Source organism: Schistocerca gregaria, unplaced genomic scaffold (genome assembly GCF_023897955.1).
Source record: "Schistocerca gregaria isolate iqSchGreg1 unplaced genomic scaffold, iqSchGreg1.2 ptg000852l, whole genome shotgun sequence".
Taxonomy (NCBI): domain Eukaryota; kingdom Metazoa; phylum Arthropoda; class Insecta; order Orthoptera; family Acrididae; genus Schistocerca; species Schistocerca gregaria.
In genome coordinates this window covers 22501-32500 of record NW_026062214.1, presented here as the reverse complement: position 1 = coordinate 32500, position 10000 = coordinate 22501, and the positions used below count along the sequence as shown (strand labels likewise).

The 10000-nt window shown below is 52.5% G+C and overlaps 3 non-coding genes across 3 annotated transcripts in view; all 3 read left to right on the top strand.

Annotated features, from left to right (window-relative positions):
- Positions 1 to 5895: 5895 nt before the first annotated feature.
- LOC126323168 (small subunit ribosomal RNA) lies at positions 5896 to 7788 on the top strand. Its single transcript, XR_007559360.1, has one exon. It is a non-coding gene; the product is annotated as a small subunit ribosomal RNA (ribosomal RNA).
- Positions 7789 to 8150: 362 nt separating this feature from the next.
- Positions 8151 to 8305, top strand: LOC126323164 (5.8S ribosomal RNA). Its single transcript, XR_007559357.1, has one exon. It is a non-coding gene; the product is annotated as a 5.8S ribosomal RNA (ribosomal RNA).
- A 188-nt stretch (positions 8306 to 8493) lies between these two features.
- LOC126323163 (large subunit ribosomal RNA) overlaps positions 8494 to 10000 on the top strand; it is a 4222-nt gene continuing 2715 nt past the window's right edge. Inside the window, exon 1 of the ribosomal RNA XR_007559356.1 lies at positions 8494 to 10000. This exon is cut by the window's right edge and continues 2715 nt beyond it. This is a non-coding gene — a ribosomal RNA (large subunit ribosomal RNA).

Below are 10000 nucleotides of genomic sequence, written 5' to 3'. Positions count from 1 at the left end.
ACCCGGGTGCGTACGCCGCACCAAGTGCTCCACCCGCGACCGTACGTGCCCCGCCGAAATCGCAACTCCGGCGGATGAACGGCGGACTTTTCTCGCAGTCGTAAGTTGCAATCCACCCCTATATCTTGCGCCTCATGAAGAGTTATATCAAGTATGCCAAATTCCCGCTGTCCCTATACATGCAGTAAGTTCGTCGTGGGCGCTGGCCGGCAGGCCGCGAGACGTGACGCCCGGCGGCAAAGAGTGCTCCTCTGAGGATATAGATGTTCCGTTCCGCCGCACAATGGTGACGGTGACCGCTGCCTGCGGTGGCAACGCTGGGCACAGTCGATACTCGCCGTGTGGTGGAAGGTAAACATTATGCGGTACATCAGTACTTTCCTAATAGTTCGGTCGTCTCACGGCACTGCTTAGTAAATGATGCAAGGCCAAATATAGATGATTTATGCGAATGTCCCTATACGTGCTGTAAGACTGGGCACACAACGTGAATCGCACGTCAGCCAGACACTCGAACATGCACCACTCTCGGCCTGCAACGGAGACACACAATACGTAAACATCTGGAATGCGACAATGTCGAGTGCATCCTCTCTGCCACATTGCACCGTCGACACTATGATAACCAGAGCAGTAGGTCCACCTATAAAAGCACAATACCCCACTCCTCCGACAACTACCATTGCTCAGATAAATCAACACCACCAACACACATCCTACACAGAGGGGCACCAAATATCATCCCCCGCCCTCGTGTTATACCACATGAAAAATTGCAGAAGTGAGAGACACACATCCGCCAGCCTCTTGCTACAAGCATCGAACCGACGTGACGTATCTGACGGTGACTCAGGCATCCGTGTACTGCCACCACTATCCACCCCCCCCCCCCCCTCTCTCTCTGCCCCCTTCCCACACAATACCAAATTTAACCAACTTTATCGCTTAACCTAACTGTGGCTGTACCAGTTTATCGCTTAACCTAACTGTGGCTGTACCAGTTTATCGCTTAACCTAACTGTGGCTGTACCAGTTTATCGCTTAACCTAACTGTGGCTGTACCAGTTTATCGCTTAACCTAACTGTGGCTGTACCAGTTTATCGCTTAACCTAACTGTGGCTGTACCAGTTTATCGCTTAACCTAACTGTGGCTGTACCAGTTTATCGCTTAACCTAACTGTGGCTGTACCAGTTTATCGCTTAACCTAACTGTGGCTGTACCAGTTTATCGCTTAACCTAACTGTGGCTGTACCAGTTTATCGCTTAACCTAACTGTGGCTGTACCAGTTTATCGCTTAACCTAACTGTGGCTGTACCAGTTTATCGCTTAACCTAACTGTGGCTGTACCAGTTTATCGCTTAACCTAACTGTGGCTGTACCAGTTTATCGCTTAACCTAACTGTGGCTGTACCAGTTTATCGCTTAACCTAACTGTGGCTGTACCAGTTTATCGCTTAACCTAACTGTGGCTGTACCAGTTTATCGCTTAACCTAACTGTGGCTGTACCAGTTTATCGCTTAACCTAACTGTGGCTGTACCAGTTTATCGCTTAACCTAACTGTGGCTGTACCAGATTATCGCTTAACCTAACTGTGGCTGTACCAGATTATCGCTTAACCTAACTGTGGCTGTACCAGATTATCGCTTAACCTAACTGTGGCTGTACCAGATTATCGCTTAACCTAACTGTGGCTGTACCAGATTATCGCTTAACCTAACTCAATTTGTCCCTTAACCTAACTCAATTTGTCCCTTAACCTAACTCAATTTGTCCCTTAACCTAACTCAATTTGTCCCTTAACCTAACTCAATTTGTCCCTTAACCTAACTCAATTTGTCCCTTAACCTAACTCAATTTGTCCCTTAACCTAACTCAATTTGTCCCTTAACCTAACTCAATTTGTCCCTTAACCTAACTCAATTTGTCCCTTAACCTAACTCAATTTGTCCCTTAACCTAACTCAATTTGTCCCTTAACCTAACTCAAGTTGTCCCTTAACCTAACTCAAGTTGTCCCTTAACCTAACTCAAGTTGTCCCTTAACCTAACTCAAGTTGTCCCTTAACCTAACTCAAGTTGTCCCTTAACCTAACTCAAGTTGTCCCTTAACCTAACTCAAGTTGTCCCTTAACCTAACTCAAGTTGTCCCTTAACCTAACTCAAGTTGTCCCTTAACCTAACTCAAGTTGTCCCTTAACCTAACTCAAGTTGTCCCTTAACCTAACTCAAGTTGTCCCTTAACCTAACTCAAGTTGTCCCTTAACCTAACTCAAGTTGTCCCTTAACCTAACTCAAGTTGTCCCTTAACCTAACTCAAGTTGTCCCTTAACCTAACTCAAGTTGTCCCTTAACCTAACTCAAGTTGTCCCTTAACCTAACTCAATTTGTCCCTTAACCTAACCCACGTTGTCCCTTAACCTAACTCAAGTTGTCCCTTAACCTAACTCAATTTGTCCCTTAACCTAACTCAATTTGTCCCTTAACCTAACTCAATTTGTCCCTTAACCTAACTCAATTTGTCCCTTAACCTAACTCAAGTTGTCCCTTAACCTAACTCAAGTTGTCCCTTAACCTAACTCAAGTTGTCCCTTAACCTAACTCAAGTTGTCCCTTAACCTAACTCAAGTTGTCCCTTAACCTAACTCAAGTTGTCCCTTAACCTAACTCAAGTTGTCCCTTAACCTAACTCAAGTTGTCCCTTAACCTAACTCAAGTTGTCCCTTAACCTAACTCAAGTTGTCCCTTAACCTAACTCAATTTGTCCCTTAACCTAACTCAAGTTGTCCCTTAACCTAACTCAAGTTGTCCCTTAACCTAACTCAATTTGTCCCTTAACCTAACTCAAGTTGTCCCTTAACCTAACTCAAGTTGTCCCTTAACCTAACTCAAGTTGTCCCTTAACCTAACTCAAGTTGTCCCTTAACCTAACTCAAGTTGTCCCTTAACCTAACTCAAGTTGTCCCTTAACCTAACTCAAGTTGTCCCTTAACCTAACTCAAGTTGTCCCTTAACCTAACTCAAGTTGTCCCTTAACCTAACTCAAGTTGTCCCTTAACCTAACTCAAGTTGTCCCTTAACCTAACTCAAGTTGTCCCTTAACCTAACTCAAGTTGTCCCTTAACCTAACTCAAGTTGTCCCTTAACCTAACTCAAGTTGTCCCTTAACCTAACTCAAGTTGTCCCTTAACCTAACTCAAGTTGTCCCTTAACCTAACTCAATTTGTCCCTTAACCTAACTCAATTTGTCCCTTAACCTAACTCAATTTGTCCCTTAACCTAACTCAAGTTGTCCCTTAACCTAACTCAATTTGTCCCTTAACCTAACTCAATTTGTCCCTTAACCTAACTCAATTTGTCCCTTAACCTAACTCAAGTTGTCCCTTAACCTAACTCAAGTTGTCCCTTAACCTAACCCACGTTGTCCCTTAACCTAACCCACGTTGTCCCTTAACCTAACCGACGTTGTCCCTTAACCTAACCGACGTTGTCCCTTAACCTAACCGACGTTGTCCCTTAACCTAACCGACGTTGTCCCTTAACCTAACCGACGTTGTCCCTTAACCTAACCCACGTTGTCCCTTAACCTAACCCACGTTGTCCCTTAACCTAACCCACGTTGTCCCTTAACCTAACCCACGTTGTCCCTTAACCTAACCCACGTTGTCCCTTAACCTAACCCACGTTGTCCCTTAACCTAACCCACGTTGTCCCTTAACCTAACCCACGTTGTCCCTTAACCTAACCCACGTTGTCCCTTAACCTAACCCACGTTGTCCCTTAACCTAACCCACGTTGTCCCTTAACCTAACCCACGTTGTCCCTTAACCTAACCCACGTTGTCCCTTAACCTAACCCACGTTGTCCCTTAACCTAACCCACGTTGTCCCTTAACCTAACCCACGTTGTCCCTTAACCTAACCCACGTTGTCCCTTAACCTAACCCACGTTGTCCCTTAACCTAACCCACGTTGTCCCTTAACCTAACCCACGTTGTCCCTTAACCTAACCCACGTTGTCCCTTAACCTAACCCACGTTGTCCCTTAACCTAACCCACGTTGTCCCTTTGCCTAACATAGTTCACTGCTCGGAATCTCTGGTGTCGTTGTTATCCTCATGTAGATGTCTTGCGAGTGTTGCTTACTTTCCACATATTCCTGCTATCCACTGTCAATTGTACTGCAATAGGACTATATCGCCGACCCCCCCCCTCCCCCCCCTCTGTCCCCCTCTGTCCCCCTCTTTGTGTCTCTGTCCTCTCAAGCTGGTCGGTCTGGCGTTTGAGTGTTAAATGAGCCTCGCAGCTGTTCAGTTGCATTCAGATGTCGACGCCCTCAGTGTACGTCGTGGTATGGTCTGTGTCCATTGTCCGCTGATGTCGTACGCATAACCCACACGCTGTACCGATCATCGGTCGTTACGTACAGAGTGAAGTAGTGTGATACGTGTGACCGTACGCTGGCTGTGCCCAACGGTGTCGAATCTCAATTTCCATATGTTGTGCTTGATGCTACTTGTCTCGTCTCCCAATAACAGCTAGGTTGCACTGTGGTACGCCGTAGAGGCGTGTGGGAGGAACGTACGAACGCATTGTATGTCACCCTGGGTCGCTGGGGGTGGTGGTGCGGTGAGTCAGGTCAGGTCAGGTCAGCGTGAGCCGTCTGATGTAGTGACGCGTGTATTCCGACTTTGTCGTATTGCCTCACACAAAGTGCTACCCTGGTGGACCGCGTTCCATATCTGGGACATGCCGCAGATGCCGGTTGACAGTGGATCGCGGAAGGTACATCGCATACGTGCGCGGGCCACCTTCCACGTGTTCTCTTCTGCACATGTCGCAGTGTGTATGTGGTCTGATGTAGCGTGTCGTGACACATGACATCCTGGCATGCAAGAATTGTTGAATTCGCAAATGTAGGTGGACATCTACGTTTACTGCCCAAGATACGCAAATGAACTGGAAATCCGTTGTTGAGCGGTTGTTCACGCTGGAGGTGAATCTGTGATGGCGACGATCGGTACAGCTATTAACCGGTTGTTTCAGCGGTACCCGCCACATCCACACGCGTGACTAGGCCCATGTGGGTATGAAGCGATACGCGGCGGTGGCTTGGTGGGACTGTTCCCGGCCGGTGAAGGGGGGCCGCCCGGCGTGTTGGCCGCGCGCTGCGTGGGCGCACGCGCAACAGGCGGCTGGTGGGGGGCGCCGAGTGGCAGGAGCGCCAGCCGACGGGCCCGGCAGGCGGCGCAGCTACGCTGCGGCGCACCCTGCACGCGGCGCCTGGCGGCCAAAGTTGGTTCAGCCGAGCCCGGTGCGAAGCGCGGTGGACATCTGCAGTGTGCTGGTCTGATTGAGGACTGTGTGCGTTGAGGATGCGCCGCCGCCTGGCACTCGGCGCCGCGACGCCGTCTGCTGCTCGGTCGCCCCAGCGGTTCTCGCAGGTGGTTTGTATCGCAGTTGTGCGGACGTGTTGGCGCGTGCGCTGTGCTGGGAGAGTTCGCTTCTGCACCCAAGTGGGGCTTTGCCCTTGTGTGGCGCTGGCGTTGGAGCTGCCGGTCACCATAGGTGGCGCGTGTTGTCTCCCGCCGGCAATGCCACGACAGCACGCTCCCGGGCCTCTGTCGGCAGCGGCAAGCTCAGTTGGGAGCAAGGGTGTTCGCACTAAAACCGTCTACTCGCCTAACTCCGGGCGATTGCGCCTCTCTCGAAACCGACCAAGTACCTAGGACGGCGCTGCGCGCCGCCGGGACCTGAGAGGGTTTCGAGGTGTATCGTGCAGGGGAGCTCGGCCTCCTCCTGTTTGCAGAATAATTGAGCGGACGCTTGCGTGTTCGCGCGGGCCCCCGGGACACACTCCCGGGCGGCCGGCTGCTCAGCTCTAGTTGACGCAGCTCCCTGGTTGATCCTGCCAGTAGTCATATGCTTGTCTCAAAGATTAAGCCATGCATGTCTCAGTACAAGCCGCATTAAGGTGAAACCGCGAATGGCTCATTAAATCAGTTATGGTTCCTTAGATCGTACCCACGTTACTTGGATAACTGTGGTAATTCTAGAGCTAATACATGCAAACAGAGTCCCGACCAGAGATGGAAGGGACGCTTTTATTAGATCAAAACCAATCGGATTGGCTTGTCTGGTCCGTTTGCCTTGGTGACTCTGAATAACTTTGGGCTGATCGCACGGTCCTCGTACCGGCGACGCATCTTTCAAATGTCTGCCTTATCAACTGTCGATGGTAGGTTCTGCGCCTACCATGGTTGTAACGGGTAACGGGGAATCAGGGTTCGATTCCGGAGAGGGAGCCTGAGAAACGGCTACCACATCCAAGGAAGGCAGCAGGCGCGCAAATTACCCACTCCCGGCACGGGGAGGTAGTGACGAAAAATAACGATACGGGACTCATCCGAGGCCCCGTAATCGGAATGAGTACACTTTAAATCCTTTAACGAGTATCTATTGGAGGGCAAGTCTGGTGCCAGCAGCCGCGGTAATTCCAGCTCCAATAGCGTATATTAAAGTTGTTGCGGTTAAAAAGCTCGTAGTTGGATTTGTGTCCCACGCTGTTGGTTCACCGCCCGTCGGTGTTTAACTGGCATGTATCGTGGGACGTCCTGCCGGTGGGGCGAGCCGAAGGGGTGCTTTCGCGTCCCGAGGCGGACCCCGTTTAAATCCTACCAGGGTGCTCTTTGTTGAGTGTCTCGGTGGGCCGGCACGTTTACTTTGAACAAATTAGAGTGCTTAAAGCAGGCAAGCCCGCCTGAATACTGTGTGCATGGAATAATGGAATAGGACCTCGGTTCTATTTTGTTGGTTTTCGGAACCCGAGGTAATGATTAATAGGGACAGGCGGGGGCATTCGTATTGCGACGTTAGAGGTGAAATTCTTGGATCGTCGCAAGACGAACAGAAGCGAAAGCATTTGCCAAGTATGTTTTCATTAATCAAGAACGAAAGTTAGAGGTTCGAAGGCGATCAGATACCGCCCTAGTTCTAACCATAAACGATGCCAGCCAGCGATCCGCCGCAGTTCCTCCGATGACTCGGCGGGCAGCCTCCGGGAAACCAAAGCTTTTGGGTTCCGGGGGAAGTATGGTTGCAAAGCTGAAACTTAAAGGAATTGACGGAAGGGCACCACCAGGAGTGGAGCCTGCGGCTTAATTTGACTCAACACGGGAAACCTCACCAGGCCCGGACACCGGAAGGATTGACAGATTGATAGCTCTTTCTTGATTCGGTGGGTGGTGGTGCATGGCCGTTCTTAGTTGGTGGAGCGATTTGTCTGGTTAATTCCGATAACGAACGAGACTCTAGCCTGCTAACTAGTCGCGTGACATCCTTCGTGCTGTCAGCGATTACTTTTCTTCTTAGAGGGACAGGCGGCTTCTAGCCGCACGAGATTGAGCAATAACAGGTCTGTGATGCCCTTAGATGTTCTGGGCCGCACGCGCGCTACACTGAAGGAATCAGCGTGTCTTCCTAGGCCGAAAGGTCGGGGTAACCCGCTGAACCTCCTTCGTGCTAGGGATTGGGGCTTGCAATTGTTCCCCATGAACGAGGAATTCCCAGTAAGCGCGAGTCATAAGCTCGCGTTGATTACGTCCCTGCCCTTTGTACACACCGCCCGTCGCTACTACCGATTGAATGATTTAGTGAGGTCTTCGGACTGGTACGCGGCATCGACTCTGTCGTTGCCGATGCTACCGGAAAGATGACCAAACTTGATCATTTAGAGGAAGTAAAAGTCGTAACAAGGTTTCCGTAGGTGAACCTGCGGAAGGATCATTACCGACTAGACTGCATGTCTTTCGATGTGCGTGTCGTGTCGCGCAACACGCTACCTGTACGGCAGTGGCCGTGCGCCGCGTGCGGAACCACGCGTGCCTCTCAAAACTAGCGGAAGTGTTGTTGTTGTGTGGTACGAGCGCTGAAGCTCTGGAGCGGCTGGCCTGCGGTACCTGGCGCCTGGCGCCGGTTTTGAATGACGTTCGCCCGAGTGCCTGTCCGCTCCGGTGTGGAGCCGTACGACGCCCATCGGCTGTGAGGCCGTTGGACACAAAAAAAATAGTGGAACAGGGGCCGTCAGACGCCTCAGTCCCGCAAATGCTACTGTCTTGAAAGAGACAGTGGGAGACTGAAAAGGAAAAGATCACCCAGGACGGTGGATCACTCGGCTCGTGGGTCGATGAAGAACGCAGCAAATTGCGCGTCGACATGTGAACTGCAGGACACATGAACATCGACGTTTCGAACGCACATTGCGGTCCATGGATTCCGTTCCCGGGCCACGTCTGGCTGAGGGTCGGCTACGTATACTGAAGCGCGCGGCGTTTGTCCCGCTTCGGAGACGTGGGAGTGTCGTGGTCGCCTGTGTGGCCGGCCGCGTCTCCTTAAACGTGCGATGCGCGCCCGTCGCCTGGCGGTTCGCATACCGGTACTTTCTCGGTAGCGTGCACAGCCGGCTGGCGGTGTGGCGTGCGACACCTCGTACAACGACCTCAGAGCAGGCGAGACTACCCGCTGAATTTAAGCATATTACTAAGCGGAGGAAAAGAAACTAACAAGGATTCCCCCAGTAGCGGCGAGCGAACAGGGAAGAGTCCAGCACCGAACCCCGCAGGCTGCCGCCTGTCGTGGCATGTGGTGTTTGGGAGGGTCCACTACCCCGACGCCTCGCGCCGAGCCCAAGTCCAACTTGAATGAGGCCACGGCCCGTAGAGGGTGCCAGGCCCGTAGCGGCCGGTGCGAGCGTCGGCGGGACCTCTCCTTCGAGTCGGGTTGCTTGAGAGTGCAGCTCCAAGTGGGTGGTAAACTCCATCTGAGACTAAATATGACCACGAGACCGATAGCGAACAAGTACCGTGAGGGAAAGTTGAAAAGAACTTTGAAGAGAGAGTTCAAAAGTACGTGAAACCGTTCTGGGGTAAACGTGAGAAGTCCGAAAGGTCGAACGGGTGAGATTCACGCCCATCCGGCCACTGGCCCCCGCCCTCGGCAGATGGGGCCGGCCGCCCGCGCGGAGCAATCCGCGGCGGGGTCGTGTCCGGTTGCCTTTCCACTCGCCGCGGGGTGGGGCCGTTCCGGTGTGCGGTGGGCCGCACTTCTCCCCTAGTAGGACGTCGCGACCCGCTGGGTGCCGGCCTACGGCCCGGGTGCGCAGCCTGTCCTTCCGCGGGCCTCGGTTCGCGTCTGTTGGGCAGAGCCCCGGTGTCCTGGCTGGCTGCTCGGCGGTATATCTGGAGGAGTCGATTCGCCCCTTTGGGCGCTCGGGCTCCCGGCAAGCGCGCGCGGTTCTTCCCGGATGACGGACCTACCTGGCCCGGCCCCGGACCCGCGCCGCTGTTGGCTCGGGATGCTCTCGGGCGGAATAATCGCTCCCGTCAGCGGCGCTTCAGCTTTGGACAATTTCACGACCCGTCTTGAAACACGGACCAAGGAGTCTAACATGTGCGCGAGTCATTGGGCTGTACGAAACCTAAAGGCGTAATGAAAGTGAAGGTCTCGCCTTGCGCGGGCCGAGGGAGGATGGGGCTTCCCCGCCCTTCACGGGGCGGCGGCCTCCGCACTCCCGGGGCGTCTCGTCCTCATTGCGAGGTGAGGCGCACCTAGAGCGTACACGTTGGGACCCGAAAGATGGTGAACTATGCCTGGCCAGGACGAAGTCAGGGGAAACCCTGATGGAGGTCCGTAGCGATTCTGACGTGCAAATCGATCGTCGGAGCTGGGTATAGGGGCGAAAGACTAATCGAACCATCTAGTAGCTGGTTCCCTCCGAAGTTTCCCTCAGGATAGCTGGTGCTCGTACGAGTCTCATCCGGTAAAGCGAATGATTAGAGGCCTTGGGGCCGAAACGACCTCAACCTATTCTCAAACTTTAAATGGGTGAGATCTCCGGCTTGCTTGATATGCTGAAGCCGCGAGCAAACGACTCGGATCGGAGTGCCAAGTGGGCCACTTTTGGTAAGCAGAACTGGCGCTGTGGGATGAACCAAACGCCGAG